Below are 19,775 nucleotides of genomic sequence, written 5' to 3' on the forward strand. Positions count from 1 at the left end.
ATGGCCAATCTTTGTCATTGTGGTGGTTGTTGCTCGGTTGCTCAGTCATGTCTGACTCTTTGCAACCCCAAGGACTGAAGCATGCCAGGCTTCCCTCCTTCACTGTCTCCATGAGTTTGCTCAGACTTGTCCATTGAGTCGGTGATGCATCCAACCATCTCACCCTCTGTCGTCCCCTTCTCCTCCTGCCTTCAGTCTTTCCCAGCATCAGGGTCTTTTCCAATGAGTCGGCTCTTCCCATCAGGGGGCCAAAGTATTGGAGCTTCAGCTTCAGCATCAGTCCTTCCAATGATTATTTAGGATTGGTTTCCTTTAGGATTGACTGGTTTGTTCTCCTTGCTGTCCAAGGGACTCTCAAGTGTCTTCTCCAGTACCTCAATTTGAAAGCATCAATTCCTTGGTCCTCAGCCTTCTTTATGGTCCAGCCCTCACATCCATACACGACCACTGGAAAAACCATGCGCTGTGCTGTGCTTGGTCGCTCAGTCGTGTCCAACTCTTTGCGACCCCATGGACTACAGCCCACCAGGCTCCTCGGTCCCTGGGTATTCTCCAGGTGAAAAACCATAGCTTTGACTATATGGACCTTTGTCAGCAATATCTCTGTCTAGGTTTATCATAGCTTTTCTTCCAAGAAGCAAGCATCTTTTAATTTCATGGCTGCAGTCACCATCTGCAGTGATTTTGGAGCCCAAGAAAATAAAGTCTGTCACTGTTTCCATTTTTTCCCCATCTATTTGCCATGAAATGATGGGACCAGATGCAACAATCTTAGTTTTTTGAACGTTGAGTTTTAAGTCAGTTTTTTCACTCTCCTCTTTCACCTTCATCAAGAGGCTTTTTACTTCCTCTTTGCTTTCTGCCGTGAGGGTGGTATCATTTGCATATTGGAGGTTGTTTATATTTTTCCCCGGCAATCTTGATTCCAGCTTGGCTGACCTCAATCACTGTTTTCTAAAAGTTGCATTCTTTCACACATTCATCCAGTATCTGGTTCTTTGTACCTTTGCCTTCATAGGCATGATTCAGCCACTTGTGAACCTTCAGGACTCTGAGGCCCACATTTAGAGAAAGTAGTTTAATCAGGGACTTCCCTGTAGCTCAGATGGTAAAGAATCTGCCTGCAATGCAGGAGACCCGGGTTCGATCCCTGGATCAGGAAGATCCCCTGGAGAAGGAAATGACAACCCACTCTAGTATTCTTGCCTGGAGAATCCTGTGGACAGAGGAACCCTAGTGGGCTACAGTCTGTGGGGTCACAAAGAGTCAGACATGACTAAGTGACTCACACATACACACAGTGCAGTCAGATGATCAGATGGTCTCCCAAGTGACTGTCTGCAAATTACTGTTTGTGTTTTGGACAAGCCTTTGTTTAAAACCTTGCCTTGGCCCTTGGGGTGGACTCAGTGGTACCCCCAAAGCTTGCCCTCCCCGCTCCACTCCTCGGACTCTGCGGTTGGGCCGGGCCCGGTGACTGGCACCAGCTGGGGAGCTCCTGGAGGAAGTGGGAGCAGCGTGGATGTGTGCAGGAAGCAGTGTGGACCGCTTAGGGTCTGTCCCGAGTGGCTGGGGGGCTGCGTGCCCCCACGGGGCAGCCACGAGACAGCGGAGACTCTACCAGCTTGAGTCCTGAGTGGCCGTGTGGCGTCGAGCCCCAGCCAGCCTAGGGGAGCAGGAAGACCAGACAGAGGACCCGGCACCGCCCCAGGAAAAGTGGTACTCATCTGTGGCTGCAGCCTCACCATCCTTGCCCCGACCGGACCCGCCTGTGACACGAGGGAGGACAGTCCGACAACGTAGGGGTCGGTCTCTCTCGGGTCCTGGAGCCTTAGACGTGTTCACTGCACTTTGTGAAGTGGGTGTGTGCTTGGGAAAACTGTCTAAATGAACTCATTTCAGATTCATTTGGGAGGGCAGCTCCATTTCTAAGGGCACTTTTCACTCAAGTTCTTCACAAATCATAAAACTTTTTCAGAGTGTAACCATGACTTCCTTTGTTTGTTTACTGAAGGTGAGACCCCAGCTTTCCTGAAGTAACTCCTGTTAGGTGTTGAAAGTGTTTCAGTCTTTCTGTGCTTTCCCTAAGCATTATTCAAATTCTTGTTTCTGGTTCAAGGTGTATTCACTGATTTTCAGAATCCTGCCTCCATTTCAGGTTTTGTTAAAGCTTTCTTCAGTCTCTTAACTTCCCTCCTCTGTACGTGATGGCTGGGTAGTGTTATTTTAAAGTGGATTCAACCTGAATTCTTTAAAACTGCACAGAACATCTGCATTGCATCTATTTATTGACAAAGCTTGATTAAAGAGCGTCTAGAGGGAAAGGTGGATTGCTGGGTCTAAGACTCAAAGTAGAAGCTGAATTCCTTTATAAACACTGACATACACACAGCTTTCCTTATTCATGGGTCTGTCTCGGCAAAAGAAATTACTGTAAGATATTAGGCTGGAGTCCGAATGGTAAATAAACACGTTAACAGTGGGCTGACTATGGAAGGGTGATTCCCTTTAAGGAGCAGTAGCCTTTGTTTTGTTCAGAAACATGAGATCACGCTTTGAGAGATTCACCTACTCTGCTTTGACCCTAACTCTGCAGTCTCATCCCCTATCTCTGGGTCTTGGCACTGCTGCCATTCTGATAAAAGTGGTCTTTTCCAGCTTGCAAACTCAGGAATACAGTTGCAATCAATGAAAGACTACAGAGGAATATTTGGGGAGTACACAGGTCTGTGTAGCATGTGGACATCTGTGATTTCCACGAGTGACTGTCAGGCTGACTTGACCAGAAAGGAAGAGATGGGAAGTGTTAGCATGAGTGATCAGAAAGGTACTTTTAAGAAGAGGGCATCCTGTGTCCTCCTTGGGCAGACTCCAGGATGCAGAGTTGCCTCTTCTCCATCTGTTGTCCACGCCCGATCACCCCAGGGCTCCTGGCCTCAGTGGAGGTGCCGTGGAGGCACCCTGAGCCATCAGGCTCAGGAGAGTGGCAGAGTCTGATTGAAGCCGGCCCTGAATTCCTGCCAACATTTGTGCGGTGGGCCATTAGGAGCAACGTGAGTACATGATCTCAACCCCCAAACCATTAAGTCAGCAGCAAACTGGGGACAGAGGTGAGCCCTCTCAGAGAGGAGTGTGGCGGTATGTGTATGTATTTGTATGTGATGTTTGTATGTGTGTATCCAGTGCATATATACATAGGTAGGTGGACTGTGGTGGCGTGTGTGTACACACAAATGCACATGATCCAAGTACCGAAGGCCTAGAAGCCCCCAGGCCCTGCTCCCTGCCCCTGTCCACTCCAGCCGCTGGGTCTACAGCAGGGCCCCACACACGCTCTGCGCACGACAGATCCTTGCTATAAGCGGTTGCATTTCAGAGGAACGTTTTTGTGTTTGTACCATCCAATCAGGCCCCTCGAGTTGCTCAGCCCATGCCGTACGGTCATTCCGAATCCGGGGGAGCCGGTGTGTGTGACCCAAAACCGGGTTCGGTTCCTGGAATGCCAGCCGGCTCATTCATTAACGTTCCCCGCAGACACAAAGCGGGCATCTGTCATACAGCAGGTGTGCACTCACCTGGGCAGATAGGACCAGCCCGTTTTATAGATGAGAGAGACAGGACCAGGCTGCAGGCTCACAGACCCCCCGCCCCGGCCTTGCAGGATGTCCCCTGGTCAGGCCTGGTCACACCCCCAGGCAGAGGTCAGCGCCGCCCCCCCAACATCAGGGCACCCAGGGAGGGGTTTTGTTTGTTTTCAAATGCTTCACTGCAACAGCCCTCAGCTTAGGAAGAGGTTCCGAAGAGCCAGCCGTTCCACGAAGCCTTTAAAGAAGAGGGGCCCCCTGGGGTCACCCCGCAGCCTAGGACAGGCCATACCGCTGAGGTCTGATGGCAGAAGCGTGTGTACCCAGTGGTCACTTCTCATTCCTGTCACTTTCTGTGGAAAGACGCTGGGTAGGAAAATACAGAATAATTCGGGGTTTTCTTTTTTTCCTATTCCAAAATATTTTAAAAACACAGTCTATTCCGTAGGATTTGAGTCTTCTGTAATTTATAAATGTGGGATTTCAGTCCAGGAAAATTGAATTTTTAAAAATTGAGCAATAATGAGCATATTTCTGTGTCTCCATCCTTGGCCCCAGGGGCCGTGAGCTGTCCTGGACAAGGGCGTGACCCAGATCTATCTCGTGGCAGCCAAGGCCAAGAAGGCCCCCTGCCCGGCATTGGTCCCCCAGAACCCACCCTTCCCAGACCGGGCTGCTCAGCCCCTCAGTGACAGTCAGCAGCGGGCAGTTACCAGTGGCCTGGTAAGAGTCTCCCACTCAGGGAAGTAAGTCAGACAAAGACTAGTACCACATGATAGCACTTACTGTGGAATCTGAAAAAAAAAAAATGATACAAATGAACTTATTTCCAAAAGAGAAGCAGACTCATAGACATGGACAACAACCTTCTGGTTACCAAAGGGGAAAGTCGGGCAGGGGTAAATTGGGAGTTTGGGATTAACAGATACACACAGGCACATAGTAACATGTACACGTGAAATACGAAATCAACAAGGACCCACTGTCTAGCGCAGGGAACTATAGTCAATATCTTGTAAGACCCTATAATGGAAGAGAATCTGAGAAAGAATGAATATATCTGTGTATCACTGAATCACTTTGCTGTCCAACTGAAATTAACACAACGTGGTAAATCAGCAGTCATGCAGTTTAATTTTTATTTATTTATTTTTTTTGGGGGGGAAGTCAAGTCATTTATTTGTCGTTTACATGAAAACAAAATTGGGGGAGGGAGAACAAGAGGGAAACTGGCCAGCTGCTCAGATTTTTCTGTAGTCGGAATGGGGCAGCCAGCCGTGAGACAGGAAATGGGTCCCCGCAGCAACGTGGCAATGGCAACTGGACCTAAAGCCGGTTACTGAAGCACCGTTTTCTACTCAATCTTAAACCAAGCTAAGCAAGTTAAGGTTACACTGGAAAGCAACACTGTCTGCAGGTCATGCAGTTTAAAGAGTCTGCCGCCCACTCGCACAAGTCCTTCTAGGTTCAGTGGACTTTTGTCTGTTCAGCAGACAAAAGAGCCCTTAAATTTGTGTATTGTGAAATTAGAAGTTTGAATCTCAAATCCTAATCGTTGGGAATTGTGCTCTTGGTTGGAAGGAGAGTGATGGATGACTTTGTTTTGGAGAAATTATCTAACACATTTCCCAGAGGCAGCACCAGCTCCAGGTTCTTTGACGATCAGCAGAGTAACCGTGACTGATAGCTCAGCTGGTAAAGAATCTACCTACAATGCAGGAGACACCCGTTCAACTCCTGGGTTGGGAAGATCCCCTGGAGAAGGGAAAGGCTACCCACTCCAGTATTCTTGGGCTTCCCTGGTGGCTCAGCTGGTGAAGAATCCGCCCGCAATGCGGGAGATCTGGGTTCAATCACTGGTTGGGAAGATCCCCTGGAGAAGGGATAGGTTACCCACTCCAGTATTCTGGCCTGGAGAACTCCATGGACTGTATAGTCGCAAAGAGTCGGACACAATCATACACATACACACGTATCTGGAGGGCTGGGACCCCCGGCCGGTCCTGCTCAGCTGACAGCAGAGCCCCCTGTTAACGCCCCGAGGACCCCACTTCCTTGCTGCCAGGAACTCGAGTGTCTGTACAAGCGAGGGTGTCCGCTTCCCCCGCCAGCAGGAGGCCATGGTCATGAGCAGCATGTGGAGGCCAAGGGATAAGACAGGGTGGGAGCCACGGGCCTGGGGTCACCCTCTTGCTGGGGGACTGGGGGCTGCCTGGGAAGAGCGGCCAGCCCAGAACCCCCAGTTCTCAGCATCTGTGCTGCCCTGCCTCTCTGCATTTGCCCTGAGACAATGAATGCCAGTCCTGCAGGCCCATCAGGTGTCTTTCGGTCAGAGTCAGTGACCACCGGGGGCAGGGGACCGGGCTCTGCAGGAGGGGCTGTCATCATGCACACCTGTCCTCGGGACCCCAGGCCTGGCCTCCACCGCTCACAGCCGCCCAGCCGGGCCGGGCCGGGGTCATTTATTCACCCTGCCCTGCTTCTCTGAGCTGACCTTACCCAAACACCTGAGGGCCTTTCACGCTTAAGTGAGGGCCGGTTCATTTCTGTCCTGTTTTTCTCTCTCTCTTTTATGGCTGTGCCCAGAGGCATGCAGGATCTTAGTTCCTCGACCAGGGGTTGAACCTGTGCCCCCTGGTCCCTGCAGTGGAAGCGAGGTATCTTAACCATAGGATTACCAGGGAAATCCCTGATCGATTTCTAAGTATGATGTTTCCCAGCAGAGATCAGTTGTATTCAGGTGGTGCTAAAGCTTGAGAATAGGAAATGGGCTCAAAGCAGCTGAGTCCAGAGCTTGGGAAGCAGAAGGGGTGGGTTGGCCAAACCCCCGGCTGCACCCCAGCAACCTGGGGTATCCGTGTGCGCAGAAGGACACCCTCCTGCCAGGAACCCCTGTAACCTGTTGGTTTGTCCACACCAATCGCCAGACTCAGGGCTCCCAGAGACGGGGCCAACTGGGGACCCGGTCACATATGAGTCTTTTGCCGCTTACCAAGGTTTTGTTTTTTCCTGGGTTTGCACACCTATGCACATAATATTTCAAAGGTGGCAGGTTTTTTCTTGGTGCTTGGAAGAAAGAGTGCCCAGTAAAATAGATTTAGGTGCAGTTATTTCTGTAAACCATTTTGCATTTTAAAAATTTCCTGCATTTCTGAGATTCATTTGGTAACTGAAGGCTGGCAGTAGTCAGGTAGAGGTCGTCATCACAGCCTACGTGTTCCTGGAAACAGTTTTCTGTCCCCCATTTTCATCATTCATGGGAAACGTTCTTTAGCGTTTTCCAGGCTGTGCTCCCCCGAAAGGGACGGGGCGTACGCCTCTTCAAACAGCAGGGGTCTCGGTTTCCTTCCCAGCTCTGGCGCCTCTGCTCTGACCCCAGCTGTTCACACGGTGTGTTTACGTGGAAGATGTGGGACCGAGGGCAGAACTGCGTATGGAGAGCCAGCTCCTGGCACGCCCCGTTCCTTCCAGCGTTCAGAAGGCTGCTCCCAGCCAGCCCGGCTCACCTGGGGACCCCAAGGGCCCGGTGAAAATCTAAGCTCTCTGCTGCAATGCGGTCCTCCCGCCAGTAGGGGGCACTGCTGGCCAGCTGCGCACACTTGTTCAGTCGCTCAGTCCTGTCCGACTCTGCGACCCCATGGACTGCAGCACGCCAGGCTTCCCTGTCCATCCCCAGCTCCCGGAGCCTACTCAGACTCAATGTCCATTGAGTCAGTGATGCCATCCAACCATCTCATCCTCTGTCGTCCCCTTCTCCTCCTGCCTTCAATCTTTCTGGTATGAGGGTCTTTTCCAATGAGTCAGTTCTTCGCATCAGGTGGCCAAAGTATTGGAGCTTCAGCTTCAGCATGAGTCCTTCCAATGCATAGTCAGGACTGATTTCCTTTAGGGTGGACTGATTGGATCTCTTTGCAGTCCAAGGGACTCAAAGAGTCTTCTTGAGAAGATTTCTTGCAGAAGATTCAAGCTCAGCCCCACCTGTTCCCTGAACATGTGACCCTAATGGCCTGTGTCCCCTGGTTCTGTCCCTGACAGGGTGCCCAGGGATGGAGCAAGGCACCTGGTTTGGGATCCAGAGGCCTGGGTTCAAATCCTGGCAAAGCAAGGTGCCCTCATCACTTCCAAGGGGAGGGTCTTGCTCCCAAGTCTGGGCCCCCAGCCCTCTCCTGGGGCCGGAGCCGCACATCCTGCTGGCTGTACTTGAGCTTCAGGGAGTCCTGAGACCAGCTGCTGCTCACAGACCAGACCTAGTCTTGTTTCCCACAAAGGCGCCTTCTCCCGTGACCCCCGTTTAGTGCCTGGGATCACGGCCCCTCCTGGGGCCCGCATTGTAGCCCCGGCCGCCTCACCTCTGGCTGACTCTCTGCAGCTGCTGGGTCTCCCCAGAGTCCTTGACCCTTTCCTCCTGGACGGCAGCATGGGCCCTGCCAGGCTCCTTCCCACCAGGCCTCCTTGGGGCCTCCCCACTGTAATATCTGGAACGCCCAACTTGTCTTGCAGGGCGCTCCTCCCCTGTCTACTCACTCCCCGCTGCCCCGTGGGGTCCTGCCCACCTCTGACCCCCAGAGCTGCCTTTCCATCACCCCAAGTCTTCCCCTCCCTCCAGCCCACCTGTCTGTGCCTGTATACCCTCCCCTTCGCCCACAAGACCCTCCCCCTTCCCGCCCAAGACCAGGCTTCCTGAAGACCCAGCGCCAGCCCTTGACTGTGAAGAGCTCCCCAAAGCCTGGAAACTTAACCTTTGCTTTCTCTGTGCTTTTTCTATGTGTCTGTATAGGTTTACTTCTATTATAGCATTTATGTGCATGCGTGTTCAGTGACTTCAGTCGTGTCCAACTCTTTGCGACCCCGTGGACTGTAGCCCAGCAGGCTCCTCTGTCCATGGGATCCCCAGGTCAGGAAGATCCCCTGGAGGAAGGCATGGCAACCCACTCCAGTTTTCTTGCCTGGAGAACTCCATGGACAGAGGAGTCTGGCGGGTTACAGTCTATGGAGTTGCAAAGAGTCGGAAATGACTGAGTGATTTTCACTGAAACAATCGGAGACCTTTATGTACTTTTATTATACCTGCATTAGAACACACTGCAGTTTGTGATAATAATGTCTGTCTGTCCCCAAGCGAACTGTGAGCTGGTTGGAAGCAGGGACCATCACACACCAGTGTCAGCAGGACACCTGACGTCAGAAGACCTTCAGTTGGTGTTCTCTCGAGCTGGTGCCACCGTCACTAGGACCCTTGTGTTTCCACACACTCATTTGTCAAACACTTAAAGATGTTTATTAAGTCGGTGCCCCCAGGTCTGGACCCGAGTGAAGGGTGTCATGGGAATGAAGTTGGCTGTGGGTGGGGGAGGGTTTCTGACCCAGGGCTTAGCTGACCCGAGTTCTGTGGGTGATTCCACACCCGCCTGGTGACCTGGGGTAAGTCACCCCCAGGCTCCCTCTGGTCCTCTCTGAAATGATGCCCCTGGACAGCCGTCTCTAAAGGCACTTGCTGCACCTCCAGGCTGAAATGGGGCGCCTGCAGGGTGGGAGTCTGCTCCCCTCTCTTCCACTTGTGAATTTTATCCGGAAGCCAGATGCAGTGGCATCTGAAGAAATGCTGGTTTACTGGTTAAAGTAGTTCCAGGTCTGGAGGCCGTGTACCAGGAAGAGACTGCGCCCTCCTTGTCTGCTGACTTAACTCTCTCTCTGTCTCTGAAACGTGGGAGGACCCTCGGCAGCGTCTCATGACTCATGGAGAAGAAATGGGACGGCCTCCCTCGGAGGCAGGCTGCACGGGGTAGCGCTGAGGGTGGGTTGGCGGGGACCCGGGGCCTTCCTGCTGCAGCTCCCGGGGGAGCTGGGCTGGCCCTGCGGAGGCGCAGGCTGCCAGGGTGGGCTCTACAGGGCGGGCCTCTCCAGGCCTGGACGCTGGGGAGCAGCCAGCGGGAGGGAGCTCCCGGGGCGCCCAGAAGCAAGCTCGCCCCCTCCCCAGCCTGTTCTCAGGGCGATCTCCCCTTGGCAGACAGGCCACTCCAGACACAGTCAGCCTGAGTCACTGAGGCCAAGTCCAGGGAGAGGATGAGGGGGAGAGACAGAGAGAGCATACGCAAGCTCTGGTTCTAAGTGGATGTGAAGTTCTCGCTTCCTGCAGGAGCAAGGCCAACAGCTTGCCTGCAAGCCCCCAGGGAGCCATAGAAGTGCCCTGGCATCATAAATACGGCCATTCCAAAGGGGGATCCTCTTTCTCACGGGTGGTGGACGGGCTGGGCTCAGTCGTCTGAGTCCCGGAGTTTGGAGAGAGGGGTCCTCACCCACCTTCACCCTCCCAATGACCCCAGACCCTGAACAGGGCAGGGGCCCCAGGCAAATGGGGTCTGCAAGCTGGGGACTTGTCTGGGAGGCAGAGGGGACAGAGAACCCCCGGGGGGTCCGAGGCCACCAGCAGAGATGGGCACGGTCCCTCTGGAGCCCACAGCCTGTGCCGGGGTCGGAGCAGCGGTCCTGAGGGTCACCCTGGAGCTGGACACACTGCCCCTGGAATTTTTGCAGTCCCAGCAGCGCTGAGCAGAGTGCTCAGGGCCCGAGCATCTCTGTGGAGGAGCAGGAGCCCAGCCCCCCCGCCAGGAGTCCTAAGCGCTTTGAGGTGTGGTCAGGGCATCCCGCCAACCCAGCCATTCTGAGGTGAGCAAGCCTGTCCAGAGGGGATGGGTCGGCTGCCGGCAGAGAAACTTTGGGTCTTACCTCTGGCCCCATATGCCGCCTCCTGGCTGATCACTGGGCTAAGGAGACTCACATGGCCGCGGCCTCTGACAGAGTGCCCAGGGGCCTGCAGAGAGAGACCGGGGCGTCCTGCCTCTTAAAGCCACTGCCTGGTTCGGGGACCACTTGCAGCCCCTTCGAGGGTAGGGAGGACTAGGAGAGGGACCGAGGTGCATCCAGGGGAAGCTGGACACAGTGCAGCGTTCTCATAGGCCAGGTGCTTTTTGATCTCCATTTGCTGGAAGAGGAAGTGGGCTTTACTTTTGTCCTTCCTTGGCCCACCGTCACCTCATAGGAATGTGTCTGAAAATCGAGGGTGGGGCCTGCAGAGAGTGGCTTCCGGCCCGCTCCTGCCCTGCTAGGCGTGGGTTCCCAAGCAGTCGCGGGATCAGGTCCGTTCTGTCGTTCCCATGGCTGTTTCTCTACTCTTCTGCCCCTCTGGCCTTCCAGCCAGGACAGGTGCCCAGAGGTCGCAGGGAAGAGGGGCCCGAATGGGCAGGATGCCCCGCCTCTGAGCCACCCTCGCTGGACCCCCGGCCTCTCCGATGGCCCAAAGGGGTGGTGCTGTTTACCACCTGCCCGCTTTGCCGTTAGCCAGGCCTGATCGGAGCGTGATGCCTGAATCCCTGGCTTCCCATTCTCTCCAGTGGAAGCAGAGCCCCATCTCCTCTCACCCCTGGAAACGTGTCACAGAGACGGCCTCGGGGCAGGCATGCCACCCTGGGGCTGAGCTTTGTTCTGGCCTCCTGCTGACACCGCGCATCCCCGTCGGGCCAGAGCCTGCTGCACCCAGGGCCCCACGGTCTCTTAGAGGCCTTACCCAGCGGGAGGAAGAGAACCTGGGCAGCTGAGTGGGTGACCCTCAGACCCCCCGGGGGCCTGTCACTGGCACCCCTGCTGCCCGCCCGTTCAGGGGAGTGATCATCGAGGTACAATCACAGCCGGACGCGGGTTGGCTGCATGGCTGTGCCCACTGGGTGTCGCGGCTGGGCCCCGGGGGTCTCTGTGTCTGGAACTCTCTGGCAGGATTTCAGCGGTGGGCATGACCTCGAGGCCTGGCTGCCCACGGTGGGTCCCGCGCCCAACAGGGAGCATCACGATGCCCAAGTTCTTGCTCTCCACGCAGCCGTGTGCCCCTTGCATGTCTCTGCCCATCCCAATTGCGGTCTAATCTCTGAACAGGGATGGAGGTGATACGGGCTGGGCATCCCCACCCACTTCTCCCTGCCCGAGGAGCTCGCCAAAGAACAGCGATTCTGCCTGAGTGCAGGTGCCGAGTCCTTGGTTCGGGGCGAGGCCTGCCCTCTGCACTTCTCACAGGCTTCGTGTGCTGGTGCCACCACTGCTGGCCTTGAGGAGAGACACTTAGGATGCTCAGGAGTCCGAGTGCTTTATGTTGGGGGGGCGCTGCAGGGAACCCGGAATGTCACACCCGAGGGACCGATACACCTGGGCTTTCAAACTGTGGTGTTGGAGAAGACTCTTGAGAATCTCTTGGACAGGAAGGAGATCCAACCAGTCCATCCTAAAGGAAATCAAGCCTGAATATTCATCGGAAGGACTGATGCTGAAGCTGAAACTCCAATCCTTTGACCACCTGCTGCGAAGAACAGACTCATTGGAAAAGACCCTGATACCAGAAAGATTGAAGGCAGGAGGAGAAGAGGACGACAGAGGATGAAATGGTTGGATGGCATCACTGACTCAATGGACATGGGTTTGGGTGGATTCCAGGAGTTGGTGATGGACAGGGAGGCCTGGCGTGCTGCGGTTCTTGGGGTCACAAAGAGTCGGACATGACTGAGCAAATGAACAGCACCGCACCTGGATGACCGTCTCCTCTGCTGTGGGTCTGATTTCTTCATTGGAGTCCATCTTTCAGCAGGTATTTATTGAGCCCCTACTGTATGCCAGTTGCCACACTAGACCCTAGGGACCTGGCTGGAGAAAAGACTGTGCCCGGCCCTCTCAGGACTACAAGAGCGTTGAGCACAGCGTCTTATGTGTTTGTCTGGTGTGCGGTGGGGAGACCCTTAGATCAGATGTCGTCGTGCCTGCGGAGACAGAGCCCAGACTGCTTTTCATCTGGATGGGAGGTGTTTTCTAGCAGTGTTTCCCGGAAGTGGCATTGGAGAGGGGCACTTTCTGAGGACTTCAGAGCCTCACGTTTCTTTTCCTTCCTGGGGGTCTGTGGATTCTCGGGGAGCAGTGCTCCAGGGACACCACCCTTCTCCGTTGAATCTCTGGGTGTCCTGCAATGGTCAGTTAGCCAGTGGTGTGAGCACGGGGCCGTCACCCCAGGCCGGCCAGGTCTCCCTGCTTCTGCTGGAGGCCTGTGGGAGTTTCTCTCCAGTCTTAGGATCCAGAACTTTCTGTGTGCTGTGGCTCGGTTGCTTGTCTCGTTGGGTGTCCTTTCCAGAGCTGGATGTTCCTTCCAATCTGAAGCCCCTGGTCTTTCCTGAGCGCCGGGACCCTCCCCTCTGGATCTCGTGTGTGATTGCGTCTGCTCCCTCTTTTGCACATGCCTTGTCTTTTGGCTCAGATGCTGGGCGACGTTAGAGGTCAGTCTCCAGTTTAGGAACGGTTTCTCGTCCGTGTCTGTGTTGCTATTTTGCTTCTATTCTTTCCGTGATTTCCTGGACCTCTTCCCTCGTCTCCTGTTGCTCCTTCTCTTTCAAAGCAGAGTGTCCCTGTTTCATCCTCACGCACTCCTATGGCTTCTCCTGAGATGATAATTTCCGCTTGTTTGAGGGTTTGGTCCCTGTTCACGGGGCCGTGTGTGTGCAGGTGCACATGTGTGTGTGTGCGCGCGCGCGTGTGTGTGTGAGTGTGTGTGTGTGCACATGTGTGTGTGAGTAGTGCTCAGCAAGGCCGTTTCCGCTCTGTGGCCCTCAGTCCCCTGTTGTGAATTGTCATTTGTTTTCTACCCATATTGATGGCGTATTTTGTTGGTTCTCTCCCTCCAAACCACTCTTGGGAGCTGTGTTCAGATGATCAGGAGGCTGGGTCCAGGCTTGGTGAGGGGCCGGAGGGCCCAGCTGAAGGACAGTGCTAGACAGATGCCCCAGAGGCAGATGGACAGACCTGTGCAGACTGGGTGAGACCCGCCAGGGTGGGGGGCAGCTGTCAGCTTCTCCACCACTGGGCCCATTGCTGCTCGTCTCCCCTGGCACCCTCCCCACCCCCACCCCCACCCCAGTGTCCGTGGGAGCCCAGGGGTTGAGGGTCTTTGTTTTAGGCGCAGCGAGTGGGAGGAGGGAAGAGTTGTGGCAGAAAGAGCAGCTTGGCCCCTTCCGTGGATGCGGGGGTCTATAGAGGTGAAGGTGCCTCTACTTTTCACATGGAAGGGGCAGTGGGAGCTGGGGCAGCGCCCTGGACATCTGCTCTGTGCTGCGGCCCACAGCCACAGCCCCTGACTTCGGGGAGAAGCTTCTGGCCTCCTGACCCTCACTTCTAGCCTTCAGTGTCCCACTGGCAGCCCCAATGAAAGTCAAGGTATTTTGTCCCTTTCTTTCTGGTTGCAGAGTCTTAGCTGTACTTCCTCTAAAAAAGTTGCCATTGTCTACCCTGAGCTCTAGTTGTTTATCAGCACGTTTCTCCTCCCCTGATGGACTTCTCGGATCCATGCCTGGGCTTTTTAAACAACTAGCAGCATTCCTGGCACATGAAAGGTGCTCAGTGCCTATTGGAAAGGTGGATGGATAGATGGACAGGTGGATGGATGGATGGGTGGAAGGGTGGATGATGGAAGAGTGGATGGGGGATAGATGGAAGGGAGAGTGGATGAAAGGGAGGAGGGAAGGATGATGGATGATGGATGGTGGATGGATGGATGACTTGTTGGATGGATGGATGACTGGATGGATGGATGACTGGGTGGATGGATGGTGGGTGGATGTGTGGATGGAAAGATGATGGATAGGTGGTTGGATGGATAGATGGATGGATGAATGATTGATGAATGGATGGGTGGCTGCATGGGTGGCTGGATGGTGGATGGAAGGATGGATGGATGGTGGGTGGATGGATGATGGATTGACGGGTGGATAGAAAGAAGGAAGAAATGAAGAAAGGAAAGGAGGGAGGGGGGAGGAAGGAAGGGAACGTGGATGGAGGGACGGGGGGGGGGGCGGGGGGGGGATCCGTGAATGAACGGAAGGCCCTAGGATGAGCGCTTCCCCTTTAAGCCTACCCGCCTCTATTTCTGGAGACCTTTGGGCACACCCCTCCCCGGGGCCGGCCCTCGGGACACAGACTGGAGTAAGACCCTCCACTGCCTCTCAGTGCCCGGTGGTCTGGCCTGGTGAGAGAGAAGGGCGCCCACGCTCTCAGCACAGCCGCCCCCGGCCTCTCCCCCTGCCCCCTTCTGGACCCGGCAGACTGAGACCGGCCAAGCAGTGCACTGGACGCATGCACACGGCTTCAGGTGGCTGTCCCACGCAGGAGGCAGTCAGGGCCCCAGCTGTCTCACATTTGTGGCCGAGAGCACCGCCCACGTCAGCAGACACGCCAGGGTCAGGGTGACATCAAGGGGCCGGCCCGGAGGCCCTCAGTCAGGAAGACTAATGAACCTGCCACCGGCTCCTGCCCGGGCCTCCCGGGCATGTGGAGCGAACCCCAAAACCCACACTGCTCGGGGCGGCCCTGCCGTCCTGGCTTCCACGGATGATGCCGTTTCCCCTTGGAGGGCTGGCGAGGCTCATATATCAAAACCTGTTGTAATGACTTCCTCCCGCGGAGGAAGGCTTCCATTTAGCTTTCTCTAGCTGCCCCCCTTATTAATTATCTAATTACAACCACATTCTCCGAGAGAGCAGCCTTTGACTTTCTGCCCAGGACCACTTTAAACGGCTGACATATTTGGAGTGCTCAGAACTTGGAAAAAGGAGTGCGTGTGTGTCTCCAGGCGCTGGGGTTCAGGGAGGCAGGGTCTTCACGCTCGCGGGGGTTTGTCCGGGTACCCTCAAGGGTCCTAGAGCCCCCTGAGCTGCAGGGCCTCAGCGTGAGGCTGCGCGGGAGGGCGGGGCACGTCCCTGCTGCTGCTGCCCACTGCCCAGCGGGGTCAGGCCACACACACACACGCACGCACACACACACACACGCACGAGTGAAGTGTGAGTCAGCCCTCCAGCCACACCCAGGCCCCTTTTCTGGTTGGGATGCCTCACTTGACTAGTGCAAGGTGAGAATAGTGGGGGAACCCAGTGAGATGTATATAGCACCTCCCTATACATTTTTTTTGCAACTGCCTGTGAATGTATGGTTACTTCAAAAGCACAGGTTAGGGACTGACCCGGTGGTCCCCACTGGTTTAGAATCGGTCTTGCAATGCGGGGGACTCAGGTTCAGTCCCTGGTCGGGGAACTAAGGTCCCCCACGCCACAGGGCAACTAAGCCCACCCACCACAGCTGCTGAGCCCTTGTGCTGCAGCTAAGACCTAAGCAGCGTAAGTAAATAAGCGCATTTTTAAAAAGCTCGGGCTTAAACAATCGTCTGCCCTTGCCAGCCCCGACCCCACGGCGGCCCCGTTGCTCTGCATCCTCACTCTCCCCCTTCCACGGCCGGCTTTGCCCTCACCGTGACCCTGAAGCCCCAACAGTCACCTCATCCCGACCCCCTTCCCCTTCCAGGGTGGGGACTGCTTTCTCCACGGGAGCCCGCCTGGGGGCGGCTCCTCCGCGGGCGGCAGCGGCCTGCGGCCCCGTGGGGACGGGGCTCTGGTGGGCGCGGGAGGCAGGGCATCCGGCCCTGGGGGTCTGGGAGTGGCTGCAGAGGGTGGAGGTGGGGAGAGAGGGAGCCCTCCGGGCGGGCCTGGGTCCCTGGGGGCAGCGGCCAGCAGGCAGTGGCCCCCTGTCCAGCTCCTGCCGGGAGGGTGGGGGCAGGCAGGTATCAGAGCAGCTCGCACCTGTCACGGCCAGTCGGGGGGCCCACGGGGGGTGAAACGGCCACGCGGCCCCGGACTCGAGGGCTGCAGCAGCTTCTCAGCCTCCCTGTACCTTGTCTTCCAGAGTCTCCTGCGGGGCTGAGTGCAGCTGGCATTGGGGAACGTCCGAGTCTGCAACTTCTGAAACCTGAACGACCTCCAGGAAGCGCCCCCGCCCCGTCATCTCGGCGCTCCCGCATGGCGGCGTCCAGACAAGGGCCCAGCGGCAGCCCCCCGGACCGCGCGGCCTCCGCCCCCAGACGCCCCAGAGACGCCCCCGCCGAGGAAGCGGCGCTCAGGGTCCATCTCGCCGGATAGCTCACGGCGCTATTCTCGCCGCTGTTTGAGAGTGTTCACAGACCCAGCCCTGGGTTCTATTTTTTTTATTTTTATTTTTTGAGGGGGCGGGGATTGATTCTGAAAATCGCTGAATTCAGGAACACATTTACGAGGATTTTGATTTTGTATTTCCCTCTAAGTGCCTTTTTTTTTAGTGTATATTTTTTAAAAAAATAAACCAGAAATGCCTTCCTGTACATTCTGTTTCAACTGGACCAAGGCTCTTAGCAAAGGAACCTTGAGCTACACCCCCCACCCCCTGCCCCAGCCTCTGCATGAGTGTCTCAAGTTAGCCTGGAATTCTCACCTCTCCTTTTCTCTTCCTCCATGATTCGCTCAGCTAATCATTTTTTTTTTTTTTAATATTTTCTGTTTCAGTGTATATGTTGCTTATTTGTTTTATTTATTGAGATGTCTTTAACGAGCTCAGTGACTGCAGTGTGGCTGTGTATACTGCTCCGCTCCCAGGAACAATAAAGACGTCCCTGCAGCCCCCGTCTTCCGTCTCTTTTCTCTACACCGCAGCCTGAGCACGGCCTGAGAAACTTGGAACCAGTTGCAAAAATAACAATCGCGTCACTTTAAAGGGGACCAGCAGGGATGTGAGGCATGTTAGGCTGTGCGTGACCGTAGGACTTTCTAGAACTGCCAGTACTGGTGTGGTTGAGCGTGTTCAGTGGGCCCAGGTCTGGGAAAGCTGGCGAGGTTGGCCTCAGCCCCTCCATGTGCCCGTCTGCTACCCCCACCCTGTCAGTCACCCATCCTGTGTCCTACCCCCGTGGTCTGAGGTCAGGGCCAGCCAGGGCCAGCCCTGCAGAGCCTTCCCGGGTGGAATTCCTTGCTTCCCCTGGACACGACCTCCATGCCCACTTAGGTTTGTCTCCTGGTGGGCCACAGTCTGCTCTGCATGCCTTTGGTTTCCCTGATGACGAATTCCATGGCAGCTGTCCTGCCCCCTGCAGCCCGGTACGTGTGGCTGGGCGAGGGTGAGGATGCAACGCCTGTGCGTACAGGTAAGGAGGGAGCCCTGGGGCAGAGGCCCCATGAAGGCCACGATCTGTGGTCGGGCTCTGGTCTGGGCGGGCAGGGGGGTGATGCAGACACGCTCCACGGGGGGCAGGAAGTCCCCCTCCCCTCCTGCTGGCCTCCTTACTGTGTCCGCAGGCATCAGTAGGAGCTGGGGTGACACCCAGGTAAAGGGTTTCCGGCTGGGGAGCTGCAAGTCACCTGCTCACCACCCGGAGGCTCCAGAAGCATGGCTTGTGGGGGACAGCTGGTACCTGGGTCAGCTGGATGGAGCTGTTCATGGGTGAGAGGCCACACAGACGCCGTGCCACCTCCAGACAGGGTTCTGGAGAGTGGGGTCTGTGCCAGAACGTGGTGGACCCTGAACCTTGTCACACCACTCTTGACTTCTGTTCCTGAGCCCACCAGAAAGGCATGAGCTCCAGAAATGCCAGCCTGTCCTCAACTTGCTGGCCCCTCGAGGTGACCTTGGTGCAGTGCCCTGCAGCACGAGCCTCAGTGGCCGCTGCATACAGCAAACACAGACAGACAGGTGCGTGCACATACACATACACGCACCTGGACTCCTTGCTGAGACCTTGGAGGGCAGAGCTGCTGTCTTGGCAATGAAGTCCAGACATGCCCTGTGCTGTCCCACAGGGTACTCGAGGCCTTTGGAGGTCATGAAGACTGCAAAGGTCATGGTCATTCTCTGGGGGCTGCTTAGAGGAATGTCAGATCAAATCATCCAAAACTTATGGACAGGGTGGCCACAGAGAACGTTCTTGATTTCTGAATCGCAAAGTCCATGCCCCTCCTCCTAGAGCTGGAGGGGTGTCTTGCATCCCTGCAGACTGACCAGCCCCTCGGTCTCTACTTCCGGTGACCGGGCCCTGTGAGCCTCCCACACCCAAGCCCAAGACAGAGGGCCTGACCACAGAGGGGGCAAGGAACAAGGAGTGCCCATGCAGGTGAGCCCGCAGGTACCCACACGGGACAGTCAGGAGACCACAAGGCCAAAGTCCAGGGAGAGAACCCAGGTCACATCTGGGGACACACAAAACCCAGCTCTTTGCCCCTGGATCCCTCCCCTGTCTGGACACGTGCTCAGAGGAAGCCTGCCTCTCCAGGTCCAGGCCTCGTGACGAGAACAGTGATACCCCAGTTAGCACTTTGATAGCCACTCTCTACCTACTGTGTTGTCTTTGAGGGTTCACCTATCTATGTCTCCCTCCCTCTGCCTAATCAGGTAGAGTTTCTTAAATTGACATTGCCATCCACGAGTTTTCCATGGAAATGTGGAAAGAGATAGTTTTACCTAGGCCATGAGAAGCATCTTTCAATAGCACAAGTGGCGTCCATCAGGGTCTCTGGAACTGACAAAAGCCAAAGGGACCTTTCCAGGGGGCCCTGAACACACATCACAGAAAAGGCTCTGGATAAAACTGCTACACTTCCGGGTTCCACTTACCAACAGCTGGAGGAGGCCATCTAGGCAGCTTGTTCTCCCAGCACCGCTCCAGGTCTCCTGCAAGGAGAGAACCTGCTGGACTGACTCCTCCCCGCCTGAAAGTAAACATCACTGTGAACAGTTGAGCCAGGCCGCCTGGCTGATGGCAGAATCACTGCCTGAAAGAGAGGCCCTCTAGCTCTTGGTGAGAGTCCACTCCACTGCAGTACGTGTCCAGCCCCTCCAGCCTCCAGTTCCGTGGTCACCTCTCCCTTCAAAGCAAAATGTCCAGCTTAGAGCAAAAAAAAAAAAAAAACCCAAATACAGGCACAAATCCTTCACAAGCTGAGCCCCTACTTTAAAATGCCCTCTTGGGCGGTGGGGAGGGGGCAGAGGCCGTGACCCCACCCCCAGCCTGGGCCCACCCTGTAGCCCTTCTGACCTCAGGAGCCTTTGCAAAGTTCCCCGCAGTGTGGGAGTCCCTTCCGAGGGGCGGCTAGAAGGGTGAGCAATCCGACCCTCCCCTGCTGTGTTCAGAGTGGCCGGGGAGACTCCCGGCCTCACTGAGTCCTTTCTCGGTCCCTTCAGGTCAGCTTAAATCTACAAAACTCAAGGCTTCAAAGATCAGGGCTTGATTCAAGGGAGGAAACCATGCGATTGCAGGGGCCATAGAAACTCAATGTTCCCCAGAGCCCCGCATGCCCAGGGAGTGGAAAGGAGGCGGCCCGC

The 19,775-nt window shown here is 55.6% G+C and overlaps 1 protein-coding gene across 1 annotated transcript in view; it reads left to right on the plus strand.

Moving 5' to 3' along the window:
• TWIST2 (twist family bHLH transcription factor 2) overlaps window positions 1–17,081 on the plus strand; it is a 52,168-nt gene extending 35,087 nt beyond the window's left edge. The window contains exon 2 of the mRNA XM_043877019.1: window positions 16,338–17,081. The gene's annotated coding sequence lies outside the window, so the exon portion shown is untranslated. The remainder of the gene's footprint in view (window positions 1–16,337) is intronic.
• The last annotated feature ends 2,694 nt before the right edge of the window (window positions 17,082–19,775 follow it).

Source organism: Cervus elaphus, chromosome 20, assembly GCF_910594005.1.
Source record: "Cervus elaphus chromosome 20, mCerEla1.1, whole genome shotgun sequence".
Classification (NCBI taxonomy): Eukaryota; Metazoa; Chordata; class Mammalia; order Artiodactyla; family Cervidae; genus Cervus; species Cervus elaphus.